This window comes from Asterias rubens, chromosome 9, assembly GCF_902459465.1.
Source record: "Asterias rubens chromosome 9, eAstRub1.3, whole genome shotgun sequence".
In the NCBI taxonomy this organism is placed as follows: domain Eukaryota; kingdom Metazoa; phylum Echinodermata; class Asteroidea; order Forcipulatida; family Asteriidae; genus Asterias; species Asterias rubens.
Genome location: NC_047070.1, coordinates 15932492 through 15946003, shown reverse-complemented (window position 1 = coordinate 15946003; position 13512 = coordinate 15932492). Strand labels below are relative to the sequence as shown.

Genomic DNA, 13512 nt, shown 5'->3' with positions numbered 1-13512 from the left:
CTCTAGAGGGAAGCATTTATTCAGTAGTGTTAACTGCAGTATGTCAGTTTAAAACGATGTTAGTTTTGCGTCGAGGATAAAGATTACAATTTGTTTTTACCTTATTACACCGATGTTTAAACAGTAAACACATACAATGTAGGTTTAAGGGTATATACACATTGGTAAAACAAATAATATTCTTTAATTGTTCACTGTTTATGCTAATGTTCTAATTATAATGCCCCTTTTACATGTATGCAGTCATCCCCGTTGTTTTCCCATATTATTTGATCAACTCCTGTGTTCATAATGCATTGACGTTTCTGATTACTCCATTGGGATGACCAGCAATCAAAACAGAAGAGGAAGTATTGATCTGGACACTAATTGGGTTGTCAATATCTTTTGTCTTGTTGAATTTGCAGGCTCCGTTTGTGACACCGGTGAATTGGCCGTGCAGGAAACGAGATGAGATTGAGTGCAAGGTGAGCAATAAACTCTTTATCTTCAGTAATTAACTCTAACCTCTCCACTTCTCCGCCTGCTCCACCTACCCCGCCTGCCCATCATGCCCCCTCATTCTAACACACCCTTTTCATCAAAACATCAATACATCAAAACCAGTCAAAACCTGAGAAAGAAACCCGTAAGAAAGCACCACAAGGTGTAAGATGGGAGTTGGAGCTCTGTGAAGTACATACAGCACAACACCATTTTGTTAAGCAAATGTTTTTTTATTTCATAGCAATTGCCATTGCCTATACTAAATCAGGTGTTGCATCTAAGGGGTTGCTTGCTAAAATGGCGTCCAGTGGCAAGTCACATTTCGGCCGAGTTGCCCTATACAATCTTAAGTCTGTAGTAGTTGCGCTTCGAAAGATTTTTAATTGTTTCAATTTCAGGTTTAATTTGGAATTGTAAAGCATTTGTTGCCACCCATTGTGTGAGAGTATTGTGTTGAAACCCCTTTAATATGCTTCTAACTGCGTGTTCCAACATGATAAAGAGACCTTATCTGTCCCATCAATGCATAACAAACATGAACAATGTATATTAGTTATTATTCAGGAAACCTTAAGTTCATTACGATATGCAGTTGTAGAGTAGTAGGGAATCTTTTGTTGTTGGAGTTCATGTTCGTAACGGGGCTCACAAGCACGCAATGTTAGACTCAGTATCAATCCTGGCACTCTGCCAACCAACAATACACGCATAGTATTCTTCTATAAGCGGGGCCCAATTTCATAATCATAGAGATGTTTAAGCACAGGAAAATCCTGCTCAGCGTAACTAGGTTACCGGCCAAATAATATGTAATGTATATTGTTTGTGACTGTTTCCCTGCTATAATGGTTGCCATTATATTTTAACGTTTAACAGCTATGAAAGTCGAAATTCGATCTTGATCATCCTGTGCGTTTCATACTCGTGGCTACAATGTACATCTTTGTCTAGTAGTAGGGGGCAGTATTTTTTCTTCTCGCTTTAATAAGAGGAAAACAAGATGGTCTCACCTATGATAAAGATCTTTTTTTTTTTTTAACTGAGACTAAAAGGAAAATAATCTGATTCCTTATCAGGCCTGTATACTTCGTTTTTTAAAGGGCAAGGGCACAAAGGAATTTTCTCCTTGGTAAAGGGTGCCCCTCATGTGTGAGGATATTGTAAACTTTTACTGTGAGCATTTCAAGGGCACCAGGGCAGTGTGAGGGCTGAAGTGGAATGGTCTGTTCCCTAGTATCTCAAGGAATACACAGATACAAAGATGTAACAGTAACACACATTGTAGATAAGGACATGGGGGGATTGAGCAATCGTCTTCAATGCCTCCGTAAAGGCCTGCCTTATTGTATTTTTCAGAATCCATATTTAAAAAATCATTCAATTCACACTGGGAAAGTGACAAAACTGCATATTTAACGTTGTGCAACAATCCCTGTTTAAAACCGTAACCCTCCTCTACCACCCTATTCCCTTGGGGGAATAACGAATGAAAAAACCCATGCTGCTTGCACAGTCAGACAAGCACTGCAGTTTTACAATAACATTATTATGGCATACAGGACATTGCTTGTGTCCCTGGATATTCTATTGATCTTCATGAACCATGTACATTCATGTGCAGAATAATTGCCCATCAGGTGCTGTGGCTGTACCCTCACAAATATCAACAATTAAAAATAGTTACTGACTACAAGACGAATAATGTTTTCTGCTTGAATGAGGCATGAATTTGTTTTAGCTCATTGGCTCATTTGTTATAAAAGTTTTGTGTATGCATACATGTATATTAATAATAATAGTAATATTATAAAGTTCTTTTAGTGCATTTTACAATAAGCCATCAGTGCGCTTTACATTAGTGTCCTAGTCATTTAGCCAGTAGTTTTCCTGTACTCATTCTCAGCTCCCTGGGGATTTTATATAGCACTGGGCTGCAGTGACTCTCTATATTTTTCAAATACAATATCAACCTGTACCCTTGCAGATACCCATTTATACCCCTGGGTGAAGGGAACCAGATAAAAATAAGTTGTCTTGCTCAATGACACAAGTGCCATGACCGGGATTCGAACCCACACCTTGATGACTAAACCACCAGTACTTGCTCTAAACCGCTTGGCCATGACACCCTATTGAAGGAAACAACTTTTTAAAAAGGGACTTTGGTAAAGACACAAAGTCCGACTCATTCATTGAACATGATTAACAGTTTGACTTTTCATGTTTCTACTGGCAGGAGTCAAGTCATCTACATGATTTTTGTCCTGGTAGTTGGTTTATAACATGAACCCAAAAATGCAATGTTAACAATATAATTGGGACAAGGAAATCATTTTTTTAAAAGGGCGTAGACCCCTTGCATATAAAGGACAATGCTGCTGGTGCGATGAATTGAGGCCAATGCGCACATTTTTACGCTTAAGAGAAGTTGTCATCCAATGATGTTTGCCTCCATATGTGATGTTGTATGCAAGGGATCTATTTTTTTTATTATCAATCAGTAATAACAAATGGGAAAAAGGAGTCCATGCAGTTGCTTATAAATTGGAACCGATCCCACTTAAAAGTCGTGAAAAAGCCACTTCACTCTGATATCTCAACCCCATTTAAGCTTTGCCTTTTTGGTTCAACTAAAAAATAGTCAGTTACAAGATGTACAGTGTTCTACTTCCCAGGCCTTGAACTTGCTCCTGAAGGGGCACTACAATTTTCCTCTGGTATGGGCCACTGCTATGGGGAAAATGTAAATTTGTATTGGAACCTTGCTGAAGGCACACCACATTAGGATGGTCCCTTTTCACAGTTCTCGTTAGAAGTACGCGTGCTCAGACCTACTCACACATTACTGAGCAAGTGCGTGCATGCAAAAAAGGACTAGCCGCAAAAAAGGACTAGTACACTTTATGTCTGCTGCTGCTAGCATCACAAAAGTCTCAATTCTGACTTTCATTGAGCAGTTTGAAATTATATCTCCACCTTCTCTGATGTCATACTGGAAAATGTCTTGTGTGATTGAAACAGCAAGGTTGTGCGGCAATGCCATGACACTCCATAACAGCTGAGTCCGTTCTCTAATCAGTCATTACCCAAGGTATGCCCGTCGTGAATCCGTACACACTAGGCATGCACATACACCAGATGCTGTTGATGCCAGTTTCCAAGTGGGGCACTGCAGATCACTTGATTGTTGATTGAATGGATGATAGCTGCGGCTACTCTTCTTGTGGTCACAGACCTTTCTCAGTAGATAGTTTAGTCTTGGTTCCGATACCTTGGTGTTTTTCACGTTAGCACAACCAATGTTTGACGGATTTTCAGAACACCATAGAGGGCACTGTGGCTTGAATAATTTTCCCCCACCAGTGTTTGGCAACGCCCTCCATTCTACTCAGTATATACACGTACAGTGTACGTAAAATCGAATGTTGGTTGTGTATACCTAAAAACACCATGGGCTTGGAACCTAGACTTCAATAGATAGGACCATAGAGCAGTACAGACTTAGAGTGATACCAGACAGGTATAAATAAAAGACCACTGGCAAACTTTGTAGGTTGTTGCCTTCTTCTATCAAGACTGAGGCAGTAGAAAATGATGGAGTGTACATGGATGTACAGTGATAAAGAAATGGGCTGTTCTGGTCAACTTTGACCTGTCCAGTAGTCAGTACCTCCTGTTGCCAGGATTAGCCGGAGCATGAGCAAGGAAAGGATAGAAAAGACATAATTCATTACAACTTTTCCACAAAGTAACCCGTGTTATGCCTATAATACAATGTGTAATACAATGTGTTTGTATAATGCTTTTTAGTGAAAATATTCTTGGTGTATTACAAGAATTTTAAAGCTTCCCCACAGGGAAAAGGATTTTGCCTTCCATATGTACAGAATAGTTATAGCAGTCACCCCAGATGCTATATATGATTGCAGATTAGACAATCTCACCAGAAAAGGTCTTAGCAGTTCATTACAATTACCATCACCTCCTGAGTAAAGGGGGTTGAAACAACATATCTGTAAAAAAAAAGATTAAAAAAACATATTGTCCATCCTTCAAATATTTGAAATTGTTATGGATGTGAGTAGTCGATCTCTCATAATAATAGGTTATAATGTTGGTTCCCCGGAGACTCAATTATAGCAGTTCCAGTCCACCTCTCTGTCAATGTCTGCAACTATCTGGAGGAGATTATCAATGAACTGTACTGGCTCAGACATGTCAAAGCAGAAAAATGGCTGCTGCTTTGGTTCATTCTGTAAGGTGTTGTTGCTGCAGTTAGCTGTTGTTTATTCATTACATAAAAGCTCCTGTTGTTTCAGTAAGTGGCTGTACATTTGCAGTAAACTGCTGTAGCTGCAGTACGTGCACATGCCTGTAATCAGATGTAGCTGCAGTGCATGTAAGTTGATGATGCTTGCAGTTAGCTGCCGTTTTTGCAGTAAACTGCAGCATGTAGCTTATGCTGTAGCTTATGTTGCTGCAGTAGGCTGCTGTTTCTGTAGTAAACCGATTTTGCTGCAGTACATGTGAGCCGATGTTGCTGCAGTAAGCTGCTGTTTCTGTAGTAAACTGATGTTGCTGCAGTACATGTTGGCTGATTTTGCTGCAGTAAGCTGCTGTTTCTGTTTCTGTAGTAAACTGATGTTGCTGCAGTACATGTGGGCTGATTTTGCTGCATTAAGCTGCTGTTGCTGCTATAAGCTGTTATTGGTGCAGTAAACTGCTGTAGCTGCAGTACATGTATTGCTAGCTGCTATCGCTGCAGTAAGCTGTCGAATGCACATGTATACTGTAATTTGTCAAGTTCCAGGCATGCAATTATAACATGTGGATATTGATCCCCATCTTACCAAAAAGGAACAGTAGGTTATTTTCCCAAAATCTAATTGGAGAAAAGGCATTAGACTGCTCCAAATTACAATGTCAAAGCTCCTAATTGTTTTGCAGAAAGATTTTTACTTTAAAAAAGTAAGAGTAAGCCCACCCCACCCCAGTTTCGTTGACAACATCCAGTCGGGCTTAACTTAATTTACCCGTGTGGATATACGTAACTATATTGTTTTCATGTTTATAATGACATTGAGAGAAATGAATACCACTCAGTCCTGATCAGGTTGCGGGGTATCCGACTCCCGCCAATGCTTTGGCATTGTGCCAGCTTGCATTGACGGGAGGGCAGTGGTATCTCCGGGCTATTTATATATAATAATACCAATGAAATTCAAATAACGAGGACTTCAACCGCACGGCCCGTATGGCCATGAGAAAATTGAAAGCAGATGACGAAATAGATATACATGGATTGATTCATGTTCTGGTACCTCGCTTGAAAGGAATTTCCATCCCCTGGCACCTGTGCAACATCCAGACGGTCCATCAATGATGAAGTAAACACCATTATCGGCTGAGATGAGGTGGATACCAGGCGATCAGAGTAACCCTGAGTCTATGTAGCCCTCGGTACTTTGCATGTCATAAGCCTCACTCCAATGGTTAAAAGATCGTATCGTTTACCTAACTGGACATACATGTACAATGTACCCTCAGTCAGATGACTGTTATGAGAAATACGCAATTAAAGCGATTCATGATGTGGCAATGAGAGATTGACACTGTCCCTGCTTATAATTATCCAAGTAATCATTAGGTATGGTGGATAATTGGCCCCCACTGCCCTTCTTAGTATTCCCAGGATTGATTCAACATCACTTCTGCTCGTCATGATTGCCATTCACATCAACATCTCAGCATCTTCAAGGAAAATTGATATCATGCCAACAAATAAGTCCATGGGTGTCCATGCTTAAGTCGATACTGTCATATGTCTGTTTCCTCCAACCAACAAACAAGAGCAAATAAAACTAAAATAGACTTCCCTCCCTGATCTCAAGCGAGACTTGCACACCAGTACTTCAATATTTTGTTATCTCATTTCTAAATAGAGATGAGAAGCTGCTGTTCTTCACAAGTCTTTTAAATCCATTCATTCTTCACAGTCTAAATAGTATTACTTGTAGAACAGGGTATTGTATTCTGGGTTTGTTCTTAACTTTTTTAGTGACTGACCAGCTGACACTTGTCCATCAGCTTTTAACCCCCGGACACAAACGCCTAATGCAGCGACAGTCTGCCCATGGTCTACCATTTAGGGAGTCAAATTGCATGTATAAAGACAGTGTGAGTTGAACTGCATGCAAGTCATTGCTGCAACCTCCAATGCATTATGCACAGTAAGACCTTATCTGAATTGTTGGCTACAGCTCTTGCTACGAGTGTGGCTAAGGGTGTTGCTGGGGACGTTCAGCTGTAGAAGTGGCTGTAGTCGCCAATTCGAACACGGTCTCACACTTAGCGAATTTGACTCCCAAATGGCACAACCTTAATATACATGTACATGTATCGTGTAGCGACGTCAGGTGGAATAGGGAAGCAGATGTACATATTGACCAAGCACATGTGTTCTTTTCATGCTCCACCCACCTTTATCATGAATTTCGTATGGTGTTTTTAGTCTAGATTTCTTAGATTTATTTTATTTAAAATTTCTGTTTGTTTTGTTGCCTACATCTGGTGTCCGAAAGTGCAAACATTCAAAACGACGTGAAACAGAAAGTGTTAAAATTACAAGTGATGTTTACACATGAGAGGAAATATTAGAGTGCGATATCGCCATCATCTTCGGTTTCCACTGATATGTAATTCATTGACCAGCTACGCGTAGATGATTAACCAGGAGTGTACTCAAACCACATGTACTGCTCAATGAAGACCACATACGCACGATTTGGTGTATGCGGTGCCGCAAGACTAGAGCCGGGTCGCGTGTTTTTGACATTTCCAGAATTCCCAGGTCTTTGGATGACGGGATTGCAAATCCAGACCTGTCCGTACACGTCCGTAGTGTTTGCGTCACGTACGGTTGGTCCATCCGTATCAGTTTCCCTTGGTCTTCTTGTTCTGTCTCTATCTCCGTACTGTAAGTCAATTAACTCTCCCGTTCAATTACGATTGAACCGAGGGGCATCTTCTATGATTGAAAAAAAGAAGAAGAGAAAAAATAGAAGAAAATCATTATTGCAGCCGTGGAATGACATGATGATGAATTCTTTGGTCCAGGTATGAAGTGCTCATCATTAAAAAGTACCAGTGGCGGTTTACGTAATACTTCTACTTAAATCCATTATGCTGGATCTGTCTTGGGTTTGGTAGATTATTTTAAGGTTACTGAGCGTAACAGATAATTTGTTACTGCTCGGTTGAGGGATTTCATACCAATGTAAAAAATGAGGGTTGAAAGATGCAGATTGAGCTTTAATAACATGAATCTAACTACGCTATGTTGGAGCTCAAGTAGTTGTCCCGCGCAAAAAAAAAATATTGACAAAATACCGCGTCATATTTGTTCTTTTACTGAACCATACATTAAATGCCTTCGCATGATCAAAGATGACAAGGCTTTTAAAGGCTCTGTCTGCAGAACCTTCAGACGTCAGTTCTGAATACCGATGATTAGACCTTTCAACAAATTGAATGCTCCAACATTTTCAGCTCAGTAAAATTCACTGACACTTCTCACCTATTTGCCTTGTGCAATGCCATGTTTAAGGGCATATGTCACAGAAGTACAAGTAACTCTGGGGACACAGTGTCGCAGGCTGGCCTTTCCATTAACAACCTAAAAACAACACTTCACACTGCCGTTGGTCAACAGCGTTCTTAAAATATTCATCATTTGAATCCAGCACAAGGATACTTAAAGTGTGCTAATTTGGTTACCAATCGAGTCTATTGAGACCCTTGTATGGCCACCTTGTATTGTGTACCAGCTAAGACGACAGACCCTTTATTGGAGAAATGCCATTAAGACAAAAATCTGCAGACTAGAGTTGCAGTAAACTAAGAACTTCCTTGCTACACTATACGCTATTCTCTCATCTTATGAAACTATTTGACCTATATTTTAATGTGTTTTATCTGTGTTAAATCTAGTTTTTATGGAGTAAAAAAGCAATGGCTGCCACAAACTAGGGCAAGTAGTATGGACAACTGAAGGGTTTCTTCAAGACATTTCTCTCTTGAGTGTCCTTTTGAGTTGGTAATCCATTCATTCAGTAGGGATTAAGTTCAATTGTTCAAGAAGAAAAGATAAAAGCATTGGCGCATGAGTTGTTAGCATTCAGAAAGAATCCAATTTCTGTCTCAATTAAAGCTGAGAAATCTGGCTGTCGTTTGGAATCATTTTCATGAGAAATGAATACATTACCATTTACTTGTCAGTCCGCGACGTCTTTAAGCGCATAGTTTCAGCATTTGATATAGATCCAAGCCTAGGCCCAATGTCATAGAGCTAGACAATTTTCCAGCTCCATTGTTCCATCACAAATATTTTCGAATCAAACCAGAAAGGACCCTAAACTTCACTTTGAAACAATTGAGAGGTTAAAGAACAAATAAATTTGAACACAACACTCCCAACAATCCATCAAAATTTTAAATCAAAGTTTGTTTTTTAGACCCTGTGATTATTTGTTTCCCATTATCTATCACAACTTCATCTCAGTTTATGCCATGTCATCTGCACATGATGGTGAAAGTAAAGAGACTTTCTCTGTCAAGAGTAGAAGGTTCCAGGTTTCTGTCTGTTGTATCGTAGTGCGTGCCAAAGTGTGTGCTTTTTGTACTTAAAACACGTGCCATCCACTGGGAAACATGCTGTCCGATTGCCGAGGGTGCCCTTACACAACTCCATGGCAATCCTCATGCAACCATGGGCTACATGAAAGTAGTCTGCACAATTAAACACTATCTCATATTGTCTTTCTTCAGAGACCACTTAAAGTTTCCAGAAATTTTGAAGTGTAGGAAACATTTTCTTCTCACGTTTTTAGTATTGGAAATGTCTTTTTCGTTTATAACAGTAAATCTTGCATGTTGACGAGAAAGTGCTTGTTATGGAACATTTTGTAGCGCTAGACAAGTGACATATTGTTTGTCGCAGTTAATTTTAGTAGAGTGCACCAAACAATTTGAAATTATCACACATTATTTAACATAGTTTTGGAAGAGACAGATTTAGTCTTCTGGGCCAAATTTCATATAGCTGCTTAAACAGAAAATAGTCTTTAACAGTTTTTGCTGAGCAGAAATGAGCAGGTTACCAGTAAAAAAAATGTACACATGACATGGTAGCTTGGCTGGTAACCTTATTCTGGTAAGCACAATTTTTGTGCAGCTCTATGAAATAGGGTGAATTCTTCACTTCATGTATTTTTAGGAGAGCACTTGGGCAGAGAACATCCGTCATTTTGTGATCTACAATACGATTTGACAAATCAGATTTTGATTTCTCTAAATAAAAAATCAGACAATTTCATCAAGATGAGGCGTCTTGTTGGAATAGCTGGTTCCCTTGTCCCTTTGGGTCATGAAGTGATGTCTGTTCAAGAAGTACTTGATGCTGCAGGCAGAGAACCAGTGGAGTGTTAGTAATTGTGTGTAATGTATGAGAGACATGTGCCTTCGGATTGTATTTCACCTTCATGCTTGGGAATAGCCTATATTTAGATCATACAACTTCTGAAAAGTCTGACTGTTTATTTATCGTGAAACTTTTTCGCCGCCATATGATTGTGATTATCAGAGATGCAACGTCAAACTGATATTCCACCCTTTCTTTCTTCTATTGCTATAGAAAAACTGAGGACTGCAGTGCAAAGTTTTGCGCCGTATTCTGTATCTTCGTTTATGGGGTTCCAAAGTTGTTTGTCTGGATAGGTCTGTTTGTTTATTTAGTTTGATCAGGAAGATGGAGTTATATTTCCTTCCCCTTTCATGAGCACTTGTGCTAAATTGAGTTGGTGAACTTTATTGCCTTTTCAATCATATAGAGTTGTTACAATTTGGATGTTTAGAAGCAAACGTGACAGGAATAGAGTGTTACGTGAAAAGTTTATGTAAACACCGTCAAAATATACTGAGGAAAATATCTGATAGTGCTTAAGAATTGACATTCTGTAAGGGTTGATCCTGCTGCTCTCACTGCCTCTTCTCGTAACATTTCCCATTGGTAAACACGGACCTTTACCTAGCGTTCATCTGTCATTTACATTGTCTATCCCAGACAGACCATGTGTTGGCATTATTCCAAATTCCCATCCAGATTAAACAAAAAATAACAATTCATGTGACTCAAATAAATAAATAAAACATTTAAATGCCTGTGTGACTAAGTTGCCATTCATAATCCTCTGAAGCAAATGCATTGAAACCATATCAAGCTTCCTATCCTTCCTATCCTGGCTTCAGACAACAAACAAACAACAGTTCATGTTTCATGAATAAAAACAAACAAACCTAAGTGCTTAAAATAACCACTATAGTAGTGGGGAAGTTTTACTCAATCAGCCGACATATGCACATGAATGAAGTACAAACTAATTTGTCTCCCTGAAAAAGCAGGCCTGAAAGGGGATGACTTCATGTTCGATGTCATTTTGTGACCATGGTTACCTGAAGACCACTCAAAATTCTCTCTAAGTTGTCCAGTTGCTAGTTCAGTCTTGAAAAGTATCCCTAAAAAATTAAATAAAGACGCTTAAAAAGACAAGCTTGGGTGAGTTTATTTTGTGGATATAACAATACCTGTTTCGGTCATTGGCCAGTGATTTAACAATTGCCCATTAGCCAGAGATTAACCAATGGCCTATTGGCCAGTGATTAACCAATGACCAATTCAAAAGTTAATTGGTTACGACTGCGATCAAACGCACCCTTAGTCCCACTGGCTAGTCACTGAAGAAGTAATGGTAAAACACTGATGCTTCATGGAGGAAAACGGAGGCCCCTGGTCTTGTTGTCCCTTATAATGTTCCAAAAGACATTTAAAATTCCCTAGTAATACCATGTACAGGGAGAAAACGTGGCAGTGCCCTTGTCGTTTAAATTCAAAGCATCAGGCATGCTTAAGTAGCTGTATGCAGGCATGACATTCTTCCTACTTTAGTGTCTGATTAACCCCTTTGTTTTACCCTAGGCAAAGCCTGATAATTCACAAAACCCTTGACAAAACATTGTATTTTTGTCACTAGAACGTGACCATCTAATTTGATGAAATTTTCACAGGTTGGATACAGTGAAGGGCCACCGATATATAAAATTCAATTCATACACTTCCAAAAAGTGTAACATGCCTTAAAGTGTACAGTGGAGTTTGCAACATATGACAATAATAAAATCCAATCCGAAATGCCATAGTTACCAGGTAAATTAGGAATATTATTAATATGCAGTAATTGGCCCTCCACTCCAAAAAGATTTGCACAATTGCCTCATATTAAAGTTTCCACTTTGATAAATGAACTCGTTGTGGAAAGGTCACTTGTTTCAGTCTCCAGTGTATGCATTGTTTATCCAATGCCTTTTATCATTGTCAAAGCCAAAGCGGCCAGGGTAAAGACTTGTATCTATATTCAAAGTAAAGAAGTTAGATAATCCTAGAAGAGTATCTGTGTGTGCTAAGTGTTAACGACCCAACAAGCAGACTTCAATTGCCATCACGATACCTATTTTCAATGTAGTCTCGGTCCGATAACCAAATGACAAGGATCGTGAATTTGTACAAATAAAAAAGAGCTGGCGAAAATGGGTTGAATAATAACGGCAGGCTTTTGTGTGGTTGAAGTGTATTTTTATCTATCTTGTGTTGATGGGTTTGTGTATTGCTGAAGTCAGTTGAGGGGATTGTCTTCAGGCTCGTTGGATACCATAGTTACACCATGTTCTGCAAATATATACTAAGTTCATAGTTACCTTGGCTTCTTGTTTTTTCAAATATATTAATATCATTGCAAAAATTATCACATCATGATGTGCATGTATTTGGTGTAAACAAGTACCTGGGGTATTTTCTTTGATTTTAATGAAAATCTATCAAAATTTCTAGGTTTTATATTTCTTTCCTACATAAGGTTTTTATAAAAAGGTTAAAAACTCCTTTAAAATAAGTGAATGTGAAGTTACAGAAAACATTTAATGTGTAAAAGGGAATGGAAGGTTGTAATTGTGGGGAGATTTTGCTGAATATAATTTGTTGAGGGGATCAACAACTGTCAAAAAAAAAGAATGGTAATTGCATTTTCATCTCTTACAATTGAAATCACTTATGTTTTTCGGAACAAGTGGAGAAGAATCAGCTGTGTGTGTGTGGTTGAAGGAGAGGGGGGGGGGGGGCATTGATTTGATCATCAGTCGCAGAACCTGTATACTATTAAGAGCAGTATCCCATTGGATAATTGGTTTGTCATCACCAGCCTTTATGAATGATGCATGGCTTTATCAGACAATCTAGGCTCCAGCTTGGGTTTTAAAGTGCCGCTAATAACCAGGTTTTGTTTCAATTCAGAGTAATATCAATCCAACACAAGCTCTCAATCTCTCTCTCTTCTTGGCAAACCACAATTAAACCACAGACCCTCTACCTTTGAACCACTACTCAGAGATGGCCAAATCATGCCCCGTAATCCAGGGACCCCTTTTCTGAAGAGCTGCCGATTAGCAATTTTTCATTTTCGTTAGACTGAAAACTCAAGCTGGAAACAACTCGTACCTGGTGGCTTCAATCTGGCAATTTGACCAGGCAAATCCATGGGGGATATAGAACAACCTATGCCAGTGTTCAGTTTGAAGTATAGGATAGCATTATGTTTCTTTTGGTTGTTGTAAAAATACCTCTGATAATTGGGTTTTTAATTGAAAGCGATGAAAAGTGTACTCCGTGATATGGAAGGATGAGATGTTTAATGGCTGTTTTGTGCATTAGTTTTAATCAAGGAATGTGTCTATCAAGCAAACTGAATACTAACTACTTCTTGAGCAACAACCATTTCATAAATTTGTCCATCAGAAAAGAATGGTAATTTATCTGCACTGTATTGTCCTTTTACCTTCTACACCACACTAAAACCTAAACTAATTACAGGCTACATGTTTATGACATCGCTCTCTGCTCATAAAACTCAGCATCCTAAA

General features: G+C 39.0%; 1 long non-coding RNA gene across 1 annotated transcript in view; it reads left to right on the top strand.

Moving 5' to 3' along the window:
* Positions 1 to 405: 405 nt before the first annotated feature.
* LOC117295089 overlaps positions 406 to 13512 on the top strand; it is a 45196-nt gene continuing 32089 nt past the window's right edge. The window contains exon 1 of the long non-coding RNA XR_004519635.1: positions 406 to 467. This is a non-coding gene — a long non-coding RNA (uncharacterized LOC117295089). The remainder of the gene's footprint in view (positions 468 to 13512) is intronic.